The following is an 18,016-nucleotide window of genomic DNA, read 5'->3' as shown; positions in this document are numbered from 1 at the left end:
GGTTTATACATATATATTACTTTGTCCCTTGCCTAATGATTAGATGTTTTTCTTCAGTTAATAGTCTAGAGCCACATGCTACGTGACACTCTGACTGTAACACTAAAAACGTCTTTAGGTTTCATAGCCAGTTCAGCACTATTTTGTACAGTCTGCATTCTCTTTAGATTACTAAACTGTCTATCGTTTTCCACTGTGCCTGCCATTGAGTGGATTGATAACAATTTATTGTTGCTCAATAAATATTAAGCTTAACCATTAACTTCTTAATTCATTTACCACTGCACTGGTAGTGTCAGGATGCCCAGCTCCAGGGGATGCCATTCACATGAACACTATCTATGGGGGTTGGGCAGTCTTCACATCTGTTTGATCTAAGGCATTTATCTCCATTTTCCTTGTACACAATTCTATTTTAACTACTGCATTTTCCTTTCCAGTTGAACTTCACTTACAGTAGAATTTTAAGAAAACAAAAATTGCTGCCGATTATTTATGCTGGTCACTTCTCCAGCTAATTTGATTAAACAGAATTTCTAGAACAGTAGTAATGACTTTCTAAGATACTGTATCATCACTTGTCCTAATCTCTTACTGGTATTGATGTAACGTGGATCACTGGACAATGTAATCTCCATTGTGTAGTTGATATGGATGGTTTCTGGTCAACTGATATATACCAGATTTATTCAGAAATCATACCAGCTTTGCGATTCCTGCTCAACTATGCTGAGTATTCTCTTTCAACCATTAACTGAATTTTGAAAAGGAATTTGATGTATCTCTAACTTCTTTTTGATGGTTAGTCAGGTCATAAATGGTCTATTGTCTAGAATCCTGAATGGCATTTACCTTGTTTTTGCTAATAAATATTTCAGGTTATTTTAACCTATAGCTGGGTTTTTTTGCATATTTGAAACAACTGGATAATAGACCAGTACTTAGACAGTTCCTCTGTACAACCTTACTTCATTTTACAAAGTTTTATTATTTTTTTATTTTATTTTATTTTTTATAAATTTATTTATTTATTTTTGGCTGTGTTGGGTCTTCGTTTCTGTGTGAGGGCTTTCTCCAGTTGCGGTGAGTGGAGGCCACTCTTCATCACGGTGTGCGGGCCTCTCACTGTCATGGCCTCTCCCGTTGTGGAGCACAGGCTCCAGACGCACAGGCTCAGTAGTTGTGGCTCACGGGCTTAGTTGCTCCGTGCCATGTGGGATCTTCCCAGACCAGGGCTCGAAGTCGTGTCCCCTGCATTGGCAGGCAGATTCTTAACCACTGCGCCACCAGGGAAGCCCTACAAAGTTCTATTTTAAATCTTCTTTATACCATTAGATTCCTTTAACTTTGATATGTCTGCCAGGCAAGGGCTTTAAACAATAGCATTTTCCCTGCTTCAGATTTTTACCCATCAGAGGCCATGGGCTTTTTCTAAGAAAAAGAAATTCATGTGAATAGAGTGGTTTGAACACTCAATATTCGCTTGTAAGAATGAGTTCTGTAGGACTTTCCAGCTCTAGGATTCTGTTGTATAATGGCAGAGTGGAAACAACAGATGGTAGTTCTGCGAATGTTACCTGTATTACATCAAGGAGAAAAACATCAAATTCATCCTGAATCAAATTGAACAGTTCAAAGAATTTTGACAGAGGTGAAAACTTAGTCAATTACTTGAATTGAGAATTATAATTTTCAGTGTTTAGACATCATTGAAATATTTTGCTATGTGGCACATTAGCGCTGAGGTGTCTGTGCAAAGGCACATGTAATCACCCCACTGTAATACCTCTGCGTGGGGTCTCTCACACAGTGACCTGTCCCCTGCAGAAACAGGAGGTCAAGAAACCAGTGATTCTTCCATGAGTACAGACAGAGGAAAACAGAGTTTTCTGTCAGTGGGTCAGCCTCTTTCCAATTTTTGGAGGAGAATTTCTCTGCAGGTTATTTAGGAACAAATCAAGCACTTGGTCAATGCAAAATCAAATCTATCAGTTAATTATTTTTTTTAAGTCAGTAAAGGAGTGGCTTTTTTCCTGCACCCAGGAAAATATGTCTGTTTTCTTATAATTTATATGCAGTTGCATGGAGTTGCCTAGAGTATTTCATTAGCAACACATACAGTTATGTTTTAACACTACACGGCCAATAACCCACCTAATACAATCTTGTTCTCTTTCTAAGCAAATCTGGGAATGAACAATAAAAATAATAATTTCTAAAAAAAGACTATTGACATCAGGGTGATGAGTAGCTCATAGCCATAGCCTCTTCCATACCTCTCAGTAAATGCCAAATCTCACCTCAGTAGCCTTTTCTTTTCAAATGTTTCTCTAATGTTGTATTGACTTATATTAAATCCCTTATCTAATAATAACAAAAGCTAACTCTTTTTGAGCAATCAATATATATTGTCCCAGACACATAAGTATATTATCTCATTTAATCCTCACTACAACTCTATGAGGTGGGTCCATTTTAAACATGAGTAAATTTACATTGAGGCACAAAGTAGCTGAGTGACAGCTTGAGGTTGCATAACCAATAAGTACAGAGAGTGTATTAAAAGTCAGATTGTCTGAGGGATGACTGATACTCAGCAAGGGAAAAAAATGCTAGTCTTAAAAAACAGTGAGAAAATTAAACAGTTTTCCTTCTGCCATGTGAGGATCATAATGGAATTTTTCCTAAAAGATTATTTTAGAAAGCAGGAGATGCACCATAAAATTATACATGCTAAATTTGGGAGAAAAAATTCCCCCAGGCAGTGACCTTTTATTACTAAGATTGGATTTGGAAGCCAATTTTTATAGCTCAGTTAAAAACTGCTAAACCCAGGCAACTTATATAATAGAAATGCTGACATGACCTTAATTCCAGAGGGGCAAAGGGTATAATTGAATTTAAGAACAATGCATCTCCTCCATAAAGTCATTAAATAGATCGTAATAATCTGACACATTTGGTAAGTACTACATGAAAGCGGTTAACGATGGTATGCAAATAAAATGAGCTTGCACTATTAGCTACTGTATTTTGCTTGTGTTTGCCAAATATTACATTAAATTGCAATACATTTAGAAAATATTATGGCAATATATTTTAAATGTTCCTGAACATGATGCCAACACAGAGAGAGGAAATGTTAGAATATACAGGATATTGCCAAGTGCCTATGTGTAATTTAGATAAGTTATATTTACTGTTCGTAGAATTAAACTTAATCAGAAATACATTCCTTTGACCCAAACTTCCGGAGTTGCCCCAGTGGTGTAGTGCACCTGGTTCAAGAGCATATATATAACAATGGCAACTAAATGCCAAAATCAGAACATTCCTCCACACAGATGTATATTTGGCATTGTTGAGGAAAAAATCCAGATGTTTGGCATCATGCAACTAAATGCATAAATCCAAGTGAAATCATGAGTTAAACACACATTCAGGGAATTTAATCAATATAGACAACTAGTTGGGCTCATTCTAAATCAAACAAAACAAAGCCAAAACCCCTCTCTTCTTTCTTAAAGGCAGGGCTAGAGACCTAGATTTTCAATTTATATTGTCAAAAATCTTCATTTAATCTGTTTCTAGGACCAATAATGAAGTGTACTAATAATTTCAGTGCAACAGAGAATCCAGTAGTGCAAAACATAATTCCAACAATTATTTTAACCAGATCTTCTGTTTGTTTTATCTCCTTACATAAATCTAAATAACAAATAAGAGTTAGTAAATAAAAATATATCTAACAGATTTTCTAGGTAACAATTGCTCACAATAACTGCAAATATTTTCAAATGTTTTATTTTAGGTTTATATACGGACAGCAAGTCAGGGATATGAATACGTACATTTATGTTAAGAGATGCAGTGGTTGAGAATCTGCCTGCCAATGCAGGGGACACGGGTTCGAGCCCTGGTCTGGGAATATCCCACATGCCGCGGAGCAACTGGGCCCACAAGCCACAACTACTGAGCCTGCGCAACTGGAGCCTGTGCTCCGCAACAAGAGAGGCCGCGACAGTGAGAGGCCCGCATACCGCGATGAAGAGTGGCCCCTGCTCGCCACAACCTGAGAAAGCCCTCGCACAGAAACGAAGACCCAACACAGCCAAAAATAAATAAATAAATTTATAAAAACAAAAAGAGAGATATAATAGCGATGTAAAAATTGAAAATGTCAGAAATCACTGCCACAGTGAAATAGATTAAAAAAAAATCAAGGGTTTAAATTGCATATAATTGACTCAGTGTGATAGATGACTGCAAAAATGGCTCCAATTTTCACCATTTATTACAATGTGTTTATACAGCTCCTCCCATCACAATGTGACATTTATTTGTCCCACACTCCTACCCCTTGAATTAAGCTGTCTTGCAACTTGTTTTGGCCTCTAGAATGTGATGAGGTGCCATATTTAGCTGGGCTCTTAAGAGGTGTTATGCACACTCACCCCCTGTCTTGCTCTTCTCCCTCTTCTCCACAACTCTGGCCTGGCCTGCTGAATAATGAGAGACTATGTGAAAGAGAGCCAAATTGTCCCAGCTGGGGCCCTCCTAGACCAGCCAGCCAGCCTCCAGATGACCCACCAGCTGATCGCAGATGCACAAGCAAGCCCAAGAAGAGCTGAACCTGGCACAGACCAGCAGAACCCACCCAGATGATTTGTAAGCTTATGAGAAACAATAAATGGTTGTTTTAAGCCAATAAGTTTTGAGGTAGTTTCTTATGCAGCAATAGATAACTGATACAATCAGCATCAGACAATATTTTTGTAGCAAAATATTGCAAATACCACGGTTTTCTCCAAATATTAATGATCCTTGAACTTATATACATTTAACATTTTTTAATGCACTGTCACAGACTTGGCTTGTGTGATTGGAAAGACAAATATGATTATCCTCATTCTAAAGATGAGAAAACTGAGACACAGAAAAGTTAAATCATGCAGCCAGCTATTGAGGAAAGGAGTGAGGGTAAGATAAAGAGTAGAAGACAGTCGTTTTCTCTCTAAATCCGTATCAATTTCCAATAATCCTTATGATCTTAACTGGCTTCATTATGATTTTGACTTAAGGATTAAAAAGCATCAGCAGTCTGGTACCCCAGCTAATGTGGCAAGTTCTATCTTCACCATTAGGAAGACCAGGGTATCACAGACTCCAATAAATCCACTAAAACAAAAAATGAGAAACAAAAAACAAAAACCTACACATAATTTAATGTTAACTGTTGTTGTTTTTGTTTTTGAATGTCTTAGAATTCCGTGGTGTTTACCTTTCCTTCAGAAGAAAAAGGAGCAGGAGGAAAATTCACCTCTCTTACTTTGGTGTCAATCTTGGGATTATTTAATAAACCAATTAAAAAGATTCAGAATGTACCAATCTTTATACTGAGATAACCACTGAGCAATCAATGATAATTTAAAAAATCAGTTGGGGCTTCCCTGGTGGCACAGTGGTTGAGAGTCCACCTGCCGATGCAGGGAACACGGGTTCGTGCCCCGGTCTTGGGAGATCCCACATGCCGCGGAGCGGCTGGGCCCGTGAGCCGTGGCCGCTGAGCCTGCACGCCCGGAGCCTGTGCTCCGCAACGGGAGGGGCCACGACAGTGAGAGGACCCCGTACCACAAAAAAGGAAGAAAGAAAAAAAAAAATCAATTGGTCTTCTGTAGTAATTAAATTTGTCCACTTAGATATAACTGAGATTGTTCACAACTAATTATCCAAGTACAGGCTCTGAGGGACTTTTAGATACTGAAGGATTGAGCCCAAGATTCTTCCTAATTTGAAATTGGACTGAACGCCATGTTTTCTCAAAAACGGATTAAGTCTTCCCTAGAAACACAGTACTGAACAAACTCAAATACAGTCAGGAAATCAGTATTTCATTAGGAGAAGTTTAGCATACTCTCCAGTACTCTCTGTGTAGCCATGGGCTAATCACTTAACCCCTGTTTTAGTGCCCTCATCCACAAAACCGAGAAAATAACAGTATCTACGTCATGGAGTTGTTGTAAGCATTAAACTATGAGTAGTAAAGTGTTTAGAACAGTAAGCACTGTGTTAACATCATTATTAAGTTCTCTTGGAACTTTTTTTAAGAAAGAATCATAAGATAGTCACCAAGCACAAGTTTATTCCATTGCTTTATTCTCGCACCTAATTCCTGTAGGCATTTTACATTCAAGGATTACTACTGCCCTTTCCCATATTACAAGATTCAGTTGTTCTTCTTGGGATAAAAGATAGCTAAAATAGGGAAATGGGAAGTTCACATTTGCTGTGTGCCATATCTGATTACAAGTTATTAAGCCAATCCTCCCTTGCCTCTCATCAGCAATTTATTTCTCAGCACCAGTAGGAAGGAATAACAATAAAACACAGGATGATCTTATCACTGATGCTTAGCATTTGTATATTCACTTAAAAAGGTGGCAGAGTAATTTACTGCAGCCATCAGGAGGCCTAAATGACATGTTAGCAAGTTATATAGATTTGCTATTACCTATTTATTCTGATATTCAATGCAAAAATGTCAGGGAGATCCCTACTTAAGTACACTAAATTACCGACTCCTGGGGCTGGGAAGTACACTGAGAAGCTATTAGTTATTGAACCCATCCCTCAGATAAGAATCTATGGCCTGTATAGATGCAAACCTTTCCAAATTCTAGAGAAAGCTATTAAACTATATTCTACATTATGATCCCCACTCTTCCAGGAAATTCTTTTCAAGATATTCTGACTTCAGCTTAGGTACACGTGCATTTGTTCTATCATTTGATGCAATGAAAACAGCTGGTGAGCCGTCCGACCCCCGCAGTATTTCCTTGAATTCTCTCCTTCATCCCAGCCCTGTATTTCCCAGTACCAGCAAGACAGTTTTATCTGAATGTCATCCACTTATCCCATAAACTGTCTTCTCACGTGAGATTAAATTTAAAATATCCTGTGCACTCTGATTCTGAAAATGCAGGAATCATGACTTGAGCTTTGAAGTCCAGATATGCCTTCTCCAACCTTCTGAAATACCCATCAGTCATACAAGGGTTAAGGAAAAAGAACAGCCCCAAGGTCAGACCCTTCTCTATTGTTACTGCCAATAGGGGGTTAAACTATCTGGCCAAGGATCAGAACTTGAGCCAGAAGTCCAGCAACAACAGATCATAATAGCACAGTTCATGGCACATTGTAGCTCCTAAGTAAATGTAGAATTGAAAACAAGTAGATGTATGAATGAAATATAATAAAAAGCTCTTGGATTTCTAAATATATTTCTTAATTAAGAAATTCTGGCATTAAACAACCTGATGTTTCATGTAAGGAAAAACCAGATTTTGATTTTTGATGATATTAAGAAGGCTTTATAAAGCATCAGTTTCAAAATGGCAGACTGAGCACATGTATCTACCTCCGTTTCTTTCCAATGTCATTAAAATTCCTATTTATTAATACACATTGGGCTAGAAAATAAGAAAAAGGTCCAGTATCAGACTACAAAGTTTCAAGAAATATTACAGGAAAAATTATATATATATATATATATATATACTTTTTGTGTGTGTAATTATACACACACAATTATATATCTGGTGAAATCTGAGTAAGCTCTATGGATTGTACTGATGTCAATTTTTTGGTTTTGACATTGAAGGGGATCAGAATATGCCATCTCAAAATATGTCATTTTGGCAAATTGATTATTTTGAAGTGAAGGCACTTGAGAAAAAACATGAATGAAGGGCACTCTGACTTCTCGCTTTCTGCCTAAAAGCAAGTTATAAATTTTCCCATGAGAAAGGTGCCGTCCCTATACAAGGAAGAGAAGAACATTCTATCACCGGAGATGAGGAACTGACCTGCACAAACAACCCTACTAAGATAACACTTATCTTCCACTGGTTTCCCCCATCTATTTCCTAGTCACTTTCCCATAATTTATCACCCCTAGAAGCTTAATCCCCTTTTCTTTTGTCTTGTAACTTTTTCACAAGTTTATCATTATTTGTTAAAATGATATATAAATTCTCAGGTACATCCCTTTCTTTGAGTTTTCATTTTTTTCTTTTCATTGAATCTATTAAACAAGAACAGCCTGCTGTGAAAAAAAGAGTAATTAGAGAATAATAACATAGAGTGCTAGGAAATCAGAAATGTGATTTTTGAAATGTAAAAATTCAACAAGTTCTAAAAATAACAAAAGAAAAATGAATTGGACATTAATGAAAAGACACTATGAAGAATAAACTGGACAGTATTAAAGATCAAACAAATAATAGGGAAGGTAAATGCAAGGAAATTTTCTATTACGTAAAATTGAAAACCAAAGAAACAGAAAATGTGAAACAAAATTGAGAGACAGTCGATATATGCAGAAAGGATCCAGGAATTTCAACAACTTTTGGCCCAGAGACAATGGGGTGGGGAACGGTGGGGGACAGAGAAGGAAAAAAAAGAGAAAATTTTTCTGAGCTCAAGAAAAATACGAGTCTTCAGGATAAAGATACCTACTGAGATAACTGGATACACATGAGGAAGAAATAACATGGATCCACTTCTCACACAAAGGCAAAATCCAAACAGATCAGAGGTTTAAGTGTAAAAAGTGAAACCATACAAGTACTAGATGAAACTATGGATAAATTCCTCTATAACCTAGGAGTGAGGGAAATTTTTCTTAACTATGACCCCAAATCTAAAAGTATTAAAAGAAAAGATTGATAAATTTGATTACATACAAATTTTAAATAAATTTGTTTGTTTGTTTGAGGGGCAGGGGGGTTGCTTTGTTTTGTTTTGTTTTGTTATGGCCAAAAAATGTACTACAAAGGTCAGAGGATGTATTGAAAAAAAAAAATCTGCAACTTATATCATAGATAAATGGTAAAAATTCCACAAATTATATTACACAGGGTTAAAATTTCTAGTATATAAAGAGCTTCTAAAATTACTTTTTGAGAAGATATAGACCAATGATCATGTTAACAGAAAAAAGGACTAGAGACATGAGCACACATTTTACAGGAAATAAAATGCAAATTGCAAATTGCTTTTAAACATATGAAAGGATGGTCAAAAACACTTATTATAAAATAAATGCAAATTAAAACTACAGTGAGATACCATTTCTCACCTTTGCTTTTGGCAAAAATCCAAATGAAAATCCAAGTGTTTGACAATGCATTTTGGAGAAGTTATGGGAAAACAAGTACTCATATATACTGTTGGCAGGAATACAAAATGGCACTACCCTCTACAGGGAGAGATATGACAATATCTAGCAAAAATATATATTCATTTACCCTTTGACCCAGCAATCTCATTTCTATGAATTTATCCCAGATATGCACTCTCAGATATACAAAAAAAAAAGTAATGTATGCACAAGGCTATTCATTGCACCATTATTTGTAATAGCAAAAGACTGGAAACAACTCAAATGTCCACCAATGAATGGACTGATTAAATAAAGCAAACATCTATACAACAGAGTACTATGCAGTGGCAAAAAGGAGGGAAGACTATCTCTGGACTTCCCTGATGGTGCAGTGGTTAAGAATCTGTCTGCCAATGCAGGGGACATTGGTTCAATCCCTGGTCCAGGAAGATCCCACATGCCGCGGAGCAACTAAGCCTGTGCACCACAACTACTGAGCTCGTGTGCCACAACTACTGAAGCCTGCCACCTAGAGCCCATACTCCACAACAAGAGAAGCCAGTGCAATGAGAAGCCCACGCACTGTAATGAAGAGTAGCCTCCTCTCGCCACAACTAGAGAAAGCCCATGCACAGCAACGAAGACCCAACGCAGCCAAAAAAAAATTTTTTAATTAAAAAAGAAAAGACTGGGACTTCCCTGGTGGCGTAGTGGTTAAGAATCCGCCTGCCAATGCAGAGGACATGGGTTCGATCCCTGGTCCAGGAAGATCCCACATGCTGTGGAGCAACTAAGCCCGTGCACCACAACTACTGAGCCCACGGGCCACAACTACTGAAGTCCTCATGCCTAGAGCCCATGCTCTGCAATGAGAAGCCCGTGCACCACAACAAAGAATAGCCCCCACTCACCGCAACTAGAGAAAGCCCGCGCGCAGCGATGAAGACCCAATGCTGCCAAAAATAAATACATAAATAATTTTTTTTAAAAAGACTATCTCTATGTATTGTTATAGAAAGATCTCCAAACTATAATATTAAGTGAAAGAAAGCAAAGTAAAACAAAAATAAAAAAAACTCTTTAGTAAAGAAGGGGGATACAAATATATTTTTGTAATTGCTTAAATTAACTAAAAACAAAAAAAGGAAGTATAAACCATAAAGAAATGCTTATTTTGGGGGGGAAGCAGGAAAAAAAATGATAAAAGAACAGGCATAGAAGCTAAACTTCTCTGAATATACCTTATTCAATAGATTTGACTTTGGAACCATGGAAAAGTTTTGCATAGTAATAACAGTCATATCAAAAATATTAAAGGTATTTCTAACACTCAAAAGCAAAATGATACAAATGAACCTAACTGTATATCAAATTGGTGACTTAACAATGCAGAGAAAATATATTTTAAATGACTTTAAAACACAATCATTTGACTGTGTATCCCTGGTGAGCTCTGACTTATGGTGAAGGGAAAAACCTTCAAAAGTCCTAAACTTTTCTCACTAATCACATTGTTAGTACTATAATTCAGGAACCATTATACAGAGATAAGGACAAAATAAGTAAGCATATTAAAGTCTGAAGAACAAGGATTTCTGAGGAAGAGAAAAGAGATACTAACATAAAATCAAAGAAGTTTCATAGACCCCTGAATCAGAAACCAGACCAAATTAAGTCCCTTTGTTGTAATTTGTTGATAGGTTTCTCCTTCCTTTTTTCCCCCTTGTAAGCTATTTATTGAAGAAACTTCGTTGTCCGATTGAATCTCCTATATTCTGGGTTTTTTATTGTATCATTTAACATGACCCTTTGTCTCTGTATTTCCTGTAAACTGATAGTTGGATCTAGAGATTGTCTAATTTAGGTTAAATTTTTTTGCAAGAATACCTCTTAGATGGTGGTGTGTACTTCTTTCAGGAGGCACATAATACCCAGTTGTCTTTCTTTTTGTGATATCACCTCATCAGCTACTTTGTTACCCTGAAGTGTATTTCTTATGGGAAAGTATCTTAGGTCAGTTTCCTGGGAAACAGACTTTGAGATGAAGATTGCATGTCAGAGGCTTAAAAAGCAGAGCACTAGGGAACAACCCCATTGAGGGAAGCAGGGACTGGGTGAGGGAGGAGTTGAACTGTGATGGAGTTGAAAAGGAGGATTCACTCAGTCAGTCCCACAAGGAGCTTTGAAGCTGGGGTAACCCTTCGAAGTGGAGGCCGTGCCTTTGTACCCCCTCCCACTCTTGCATCGACTAATCATTTTCTGTGGGCTGCCCCTAGGTTGAGGATGTAACCTTCGGTAAGATAGCTCCCTTTACCCAAAGACAATTCCTGGGGATCCTCCTGGCAGTTGAATGAGTGTCTCAGTCCTGAAGAGGGGGATCTGGGTGGTGCACTGAAGTATCCAACACAAAAAGGCAAGTTAAATGCTTGGTTCTTTCTGTTTATTTACCATATTTTAGATTTATGAGCTGGCTCCGTAGCATTCTCCAAAAGTTACCAGTGAGATATTTTTTAACATCATAAACTCATGGATTTTAACATATTTGATGTGTCTGCAATCCACCAGTAATTATTTCTGTTAATTTCCATCTTTAGCCAAGGGAAACTTCCTCAAGTTAGCTCATGAACCCTTTGACATGATGCCCAAGCAGTTTATAGGAAATACAGAGACAGAGTCATGTTAAATGATACTATGGGGATACAACAAAAAAACCCAGAATGTAGGAGATTCAATTGGACAACCAAGTTTCTTCAATAAATAGCTTACAAGGGGGAAAAAAGGAAGGAGAAACTATCAACAAATTACAACAAAGGGAATTAATCTGGTCTGGTTTCTGATTCAAAAAAAAACTATAAAAAAATTAGGAAACTATATAATCAGGCAATTTTGAACTCTCATTAGATATTTGATAATATTAAAGAAATGTTGGTGGTTTTAGGTGTGATAATGATATTGTGGTACTGTGAATATTTTTTAAAAGATCTTTATCTTTTTAGAGATATATACTGAAATATAGTAACATTCCTTCTACTTTTATATACATTTGAAATTTTCAATACAAAATAAAATAATACAGAAAAACAATCCCACTGAGTGCTGAACAGAATGAACAAAATGCAGTGCCCAACATTTTTCACTGTGTAAAGTGGTGATTTCTTTTACTTGCCTTCAAATAATACATAGTAATACATGGTATTGAACTATAATAAAAGGAGCATAATGATAAAAATCCTTATTGATTTAAGGTTGAAACACAGATCTCAAGAAATACACGAAATAATTAAAAAGGTAAATTAACCCTAATCTCCTATATAAAAAGATGAGTGAAAAACAATGGCTCTTTTGAAGGGAAACGTGATTTTAAAGACACTAAATGAGCTACAGAATGAATATTTCTATAGAACGTTTTATTTTTTCACTATGGAATAATCAGAACAGAACTAAGGGAAAAGGAGAGGCCTTCTATTAAAGGATGCCTGATAAGACACAGGTTACCCAATTAAATTTGGACTTCAGAGAAACAATAATTTTTTAGTGTAAGTATGTCTTAAATATTTTTCTTTGCAAAATCTGGCAACTCTACTTCTAATTCCTTACCCTGTTTTTTTCTTTTCTAGCCTTATTGAGATATAATTGACATATAATATTGTGTAAGTTTCAGGTGTACAACATGATGATTTGGTATATATATAGAGTGAAATGCTTTCACTTATTTCTATAGTTGATTTTCTTCTTTCTTACCACCATTTGACTGCCTGTCCTAAGATGTTATCCATATGGTACTTCATTAAAGCAACTATTATTTAAAACCTCTCATATTGATAAGTCAAGAGCGATTTCTAGCGCTATCACCTTGAAGATGGCAGTTCTGGTACAGGTATTTAAGTTTGAAATATCAGCAGAAAAATTATCCCCTAGAGAATGAGGGATCTGGAAAGTGTTTTTGACAGGTCCACCCCATTCTTACGCCAGCCAATGCTGCCACTTACTTGGTTCTCTCTCCTCCTCCCCTTTCCTTTGTAATAACACACAAACTGTATTAGTCAACCAGATAATGGTGGTGGTGAGTGGGGGTTGATGAGGGCTCCACTGTACTGACTGCGCTGACTCAACCAGACGTGGTTTGAGGTGGGAAAAATGGGAACCAGAGAGACGTCCCTTAGTACCAAGCACCTTAGTCTTTTAAAGATGATCCCATCTCTTCAATGTCTCTACTACAACTCATATTATTTTCAAAGAACTTCCCTACACTTTCCTTTGTTACTCAGAAAAGGTCTGAAAGATAAAGAGGTTAAGCAACGGGCCAAAAGTCACACACCTGGGTGAACCTTGTAGTCCTGATTTTTATTCTGGGATTCTTCGTAGCATAATTTGGAGTATGGCTGGGTTTGGGTAAGGTTAGGGATTCTCTCCAGTGGAATTCCTGTGACTTGATCGCAGTTCAGACCCGGCCTTGGATCCTTCTAAGTGAGGGGCTCACTCTGCACATAGCCTCAGACTCTCAGTTCATTCAGTCCTCAACACATACTTAATGAACATTGGACTAGCTATGAGGAAACAGTGGTGGACAATACAAATAAGGTTCCTGCCTTCATTGAACTCAGTTTAGGAGCCAATAGGCAATTAGATATGAAATAACAATGAAATGTGGTGACTATGACAGAGAGTTGTCAGAACTATACTAAGAGTCTCTAACCCCTATGTTGGGGAAGCCTCCCTGAGAAAGGGATGCTTAAGCTGACACCCACAAGACTAATAAGAATAATATAAGTGAAGGGAAAGAGGATGAGAGAGAACAGAAGAGTATCCCAGACAACAGTATTCCAAAGACCTGGAGGAGAAAGGAGGTAACATGGGGGTGGAGTGAGAAACAGGGCAGGACTAAAACATGGGGATGCATGAGCCAGGTCAATGATTTTGTGCTTTTTCAAGCCAATACATTTAATATACTTGTAAAATACTTACTCAAGGGAGAAGTTGATTAGCCTGGAGAAGAAGTAGTGAGGAGAACACAGGTGGCACCTCAGCCACTGCACTCTGGTCCTAAATATGGACACACTTTGGCCCCAAACCTGCAAAGTCTCTCAGCCAAATACAAGCTCTGCACCTAGCAGGACCTGCCCTCCCTAGAAGCTGTTTAGTGACCATCTATTGTTGCTGAAACAAACTCCTTGGGGGGCCGCTCCCCTCTTCCCACTCACTACCCCAAGAGGTTTCTTCTTTTCTTGTTTTCTTTTTTTGTTTTTGGTTTCTTCTTGTCAATTTTAACACAGTTCAGATCTCAGTGAAGAGTTCTACTAAAAATAATTTCCTCTATCTTGGTACACTTACATGTTTTGTTTTAGCACTCTTCCCAATTGGCTGGTTTTCCCCAATTCTGACTTTGTGAGAGAGACAGATGAAATGGAAGAATTGACAGGGGCCAGGAGTGGAGGATTTTGTGCTGGGTGTGCAGTTCACATGTAATACTTCCTCCAGCATCGCTCACTCATTGGGTGGAATCTTCAGGTCCATGCACAAGAACACATCCTGTCTCATGGCTGATATGGGAGCAGCAATGTGGAATGAAGCAGTGGTCCTCGAACCTCCCTGACCAGCAAATCAACGAGGCTTTTTAAAGTACAGATTCCTTGGTCCCATTCCCGACCTACTAAATCAGAATTTCTAGGGATAGGACTTAGGAATCTGTATTTTCAAAATTCTCCTTGAGTGAATCTGGTGTTAAACAATTCTGGGACTCGCTGAACTTTACTGTAAAAAGCACAAATTTCAGAGCCAGTAAAACCTGATGTCAGACTCCCGGTCTAGCATTTATTAGCTGTGTGATCTTAGACAAGAGTTTTTGCCTCTCTGAGCTTCAGTTCTCCAGTTTAAAAAAAAAAAAAAAAAAAAGGAGGAGAAGAAGGAGAAGAAAAAAGAAATAACATGACTTAGCTCATATTTTTAGAGGATTGAATGAGATCATGACTAGCAAGTACCTGACAGAGCAATCCATAAGTGGTAGTAGTCACCTACCTTATCTTATCTTACCAAGATGCCAAGCTAATTCTGGTCCTAGTCCCACTTGCACCCCTACTTGCTGCCTTCTTGTATTTCCCAAGAACCTATTTTAACCCTCTTCCAACTTACCAGCAGCTTCCATGGGGAATGACATGAGATAATGGTTGTTGCCTACTGAGAAGAGGGGCTGAAATTGAAGCCACAGAAAAAAAAGAGTCTGTATACACACTTCCCAGCTCAGGCACAAAGACTTTCCCAAAGAGCTAGCTATCCCTCCTGATGACTGGATAAAGTTGCTATATAACGGCCAAGGTTTATCTGACTTTTTCTTGGACACAAGGGTCTGCAAACAAAACTAGCCCTAAAGGGGTAGTGGCTATATACTGTGCCCCTCTAATGACAGATAATTACTTCCAGGCACCTCCATTCATTATTAAGAAAAAAAGCTATACATGGAGACATACATCAAAATTTTCCTTTAACATAAATACTTGGATTGTTTAGCACACTTGGATTGTCTGTCAGAATTCAATTTTTAAACTCCTATTATTTCATTTTCCTCACAACATCCTTATGAATTAGGCTAAAGCAACATCTGTTAAAACAACATTAAAAACAACATCTTTTCCTAATGGTAAAATTAGTCTATGGTCATAAGACACAATTTGGAAAGTAGTGAAAATACTATATAAAGAAGAAAATTAAAATACATCTCTAATTACCACCTAGATACAATAAAATTAACAATTTGATGTATTTGTTTCAAGTATTTTATAATCATCTATTTTTTAAAATTGGCATAACAATATATAGTTTCTGAATCATGCTTTTTTATGCAACATTATATTATGAATTTTTAGTATATTGCTAAAAATTTTCAAAACTGACATTTTTAATGCTGACAATATTGTAGCATTTAAAAATTCCATAATTTACTTCCCTGTTGTTGACATTTGGGTCCTCCCCTCCTTTTTTTTTTTTTTTTTTGTGGTCATAAATATTGAGAGCTAACTTTCTTATTTGCTGTTTACCTTTGGGAAAACCAACTTACAGAGGTTAAACGGCTTGCTGTAAGGTTAGGTCTGGAATACAAATTCTGTACTCCAGTCTAATTCTTTTTTTCATAGGCCACAAATATTAATTTATTTTAACACTATCAATCAGTGCTTAGACCATACTTGCTACTTCAATACATTTTATTCCCTGGCCTTCATTTTTTTTTTTTCCTTAATGACATATTCCTTTAATGAATGTTAGAGAAGGAAAGACCCATGCAAGAAAGACAATTTCCACCTCCTGTCTGTCTCCCTGAAAGCAGGAAATAAATCTCTCCTGTGAAAGGTACACCATCTGGGGGCCGAGGCCTAAGGGTGGAAGGCTGCAGGCATGCTGACTCCTGCAAATCAATTCATTTTGGGAACCTTCCGTTGGGACTACTGAGGTGTCAGTGAGCTTTGTCACGACCATAGCCAACTCCACTCTCTGCCTGTTTCAGAGAATGGCCCATATATATGTCTTCTTTACCCAATTGATGGACACTTTGGTGGCTTCCATATATTGGCTATTGTCAATAAAGCTGCTGTGAACTTAGGGGTGCATGTATCTTTTTGAATTCGTGTTTTCGCTTCCTTCAGAAAGATACTCCAAAGTGTAATTACAGTGTCATATGGTGGTTCTATTTTTAATTTCTCGAGGAGCCTCTGAACTGTTTTCCATAGTCATAGTGGCTGTACCAAGGAACATTTCCAACAAAATGCATGAGGGTTCCCTTTTCTCCACATCCTCACCAATTCTTGTTATTTGGTGTCTTTTGGATGACAGCCATTCTTTCAGGTGTGAGGTGACGTCAAAGAGCACACTGCTGATGTTTTCTTCTAGGGTTTTGTGGCTTCAGGCCATGTGTTGAAGTATTTGATTCGTTTTGAGGTTATCTTTGCAGAGAAAAGGATCCCAGTTTGATTCTTGTGCATGTAGCTATCCAGTTTTCCCAACACCGTTTATTGAAGAGGCTATCTTTTCCCCATTGTATATTCTCACCTCCTTCGTCACAGAGGAACTGACCATATAAGCATGGCTTTATTTCTGGGCTCTCAGTTCTGTTCCATGGATCTGTGTGTATTTCTTTTGTGCCAATACCATGTTGTTTTGATGATTCTAGGTTTGTAGTATAGTTTGAAATCAGGGAGCATGATATATCCAGGTTTGTGCTTCTTTCTTAAGAGTGTATTGACTCTTCAGGTTCTTTTGTGTTTCCCCACACATTTTAGAATTCTTTGTTCTAGTTCTCCAAATAACCCCATAGGTATTTTGATAGGAATGGCATCGAAACTCTAGATTTCCCTGGGGTGTGGAATAATTTTAACAATACGAATTGTTCAACTCCATGAGCATGGCATATCTTTCCATTTGTTTGTGTCGTCTTCAATTTCTTTCATCAGCATCTTAGTTTTTGGAGTACAGGTCTTTTGCCTCCTTAGGTAGGTTTATTCCTAGGTTATTTTATTCTTTTTGACGCGATGGTAAATGCGATTGTTTCTTTCATTTCTCTTTCTGATCTTTCGTTGGTAGTGTATAGAAGTGCAACAGATTTCTGTGTATTAATTTTGTATCCTGCAAATTTACCAAATTCATTGATGAGCTCTAGTAGTTTTGTGGTAGCATCTGTAGAATTTTCTATGTATAGTAGCATGTCATGTGCAAACAGCGACAGTGTTACTTCTTTTCCAGTTTGGATTCTCTTTATTTCTTTTTCTTCTCTGCTTGCCACGTCTAGGACTTCCAAAACCATGCTGAATAAAAGTGGTGCGAGTGGACATCCTTGTCTTGTTCCTGATCTTAGAGGAAATGCTTTCA

General features: G+C 37.4%; 1 long non-coding RNA gene across 1 annotated transcript in view; it reads right to left on the bottom strand.

Annotated features, from left to right (window-relative positions):
* Positions 1-18,016, bottom strand: part of LOC132518969 (uncharacterized) — a 140,193-nt gene that overhangs the window by 100,790 nt on the left and 21,387 nt on the right. The window contains exon 3 of the long non-coding RNA XR_009540079.1: positions 4,455-4,499. This is a non-coding gene — a long non-coding RNA (uncharacterized LOC132518969). The remainder of the gene's footprint in view (positions 1-4,454; positions 4,500-18,016) is intronic.

The sequence above is a fragment of the Lagenorhynchus albirostris genome, chromosome 1 (assembly GCF_949774975.1).
Source record: "Lagenorhynchus albirostris chromosome 1, mLagAlb1.1, whole genome shotgun sequence".
Lineage (NCBI taxonomy): Eukaryota > Metazoa > Chordata > Mammalia > Artiodactyla > Delphinidae > Lagenorhynchus > Lagenorhynchus albirostris.
Note: the sequence above shows the minus strand (reverse complement) of the source record. Positions and strands in the feature narration are given on the sequence as shown.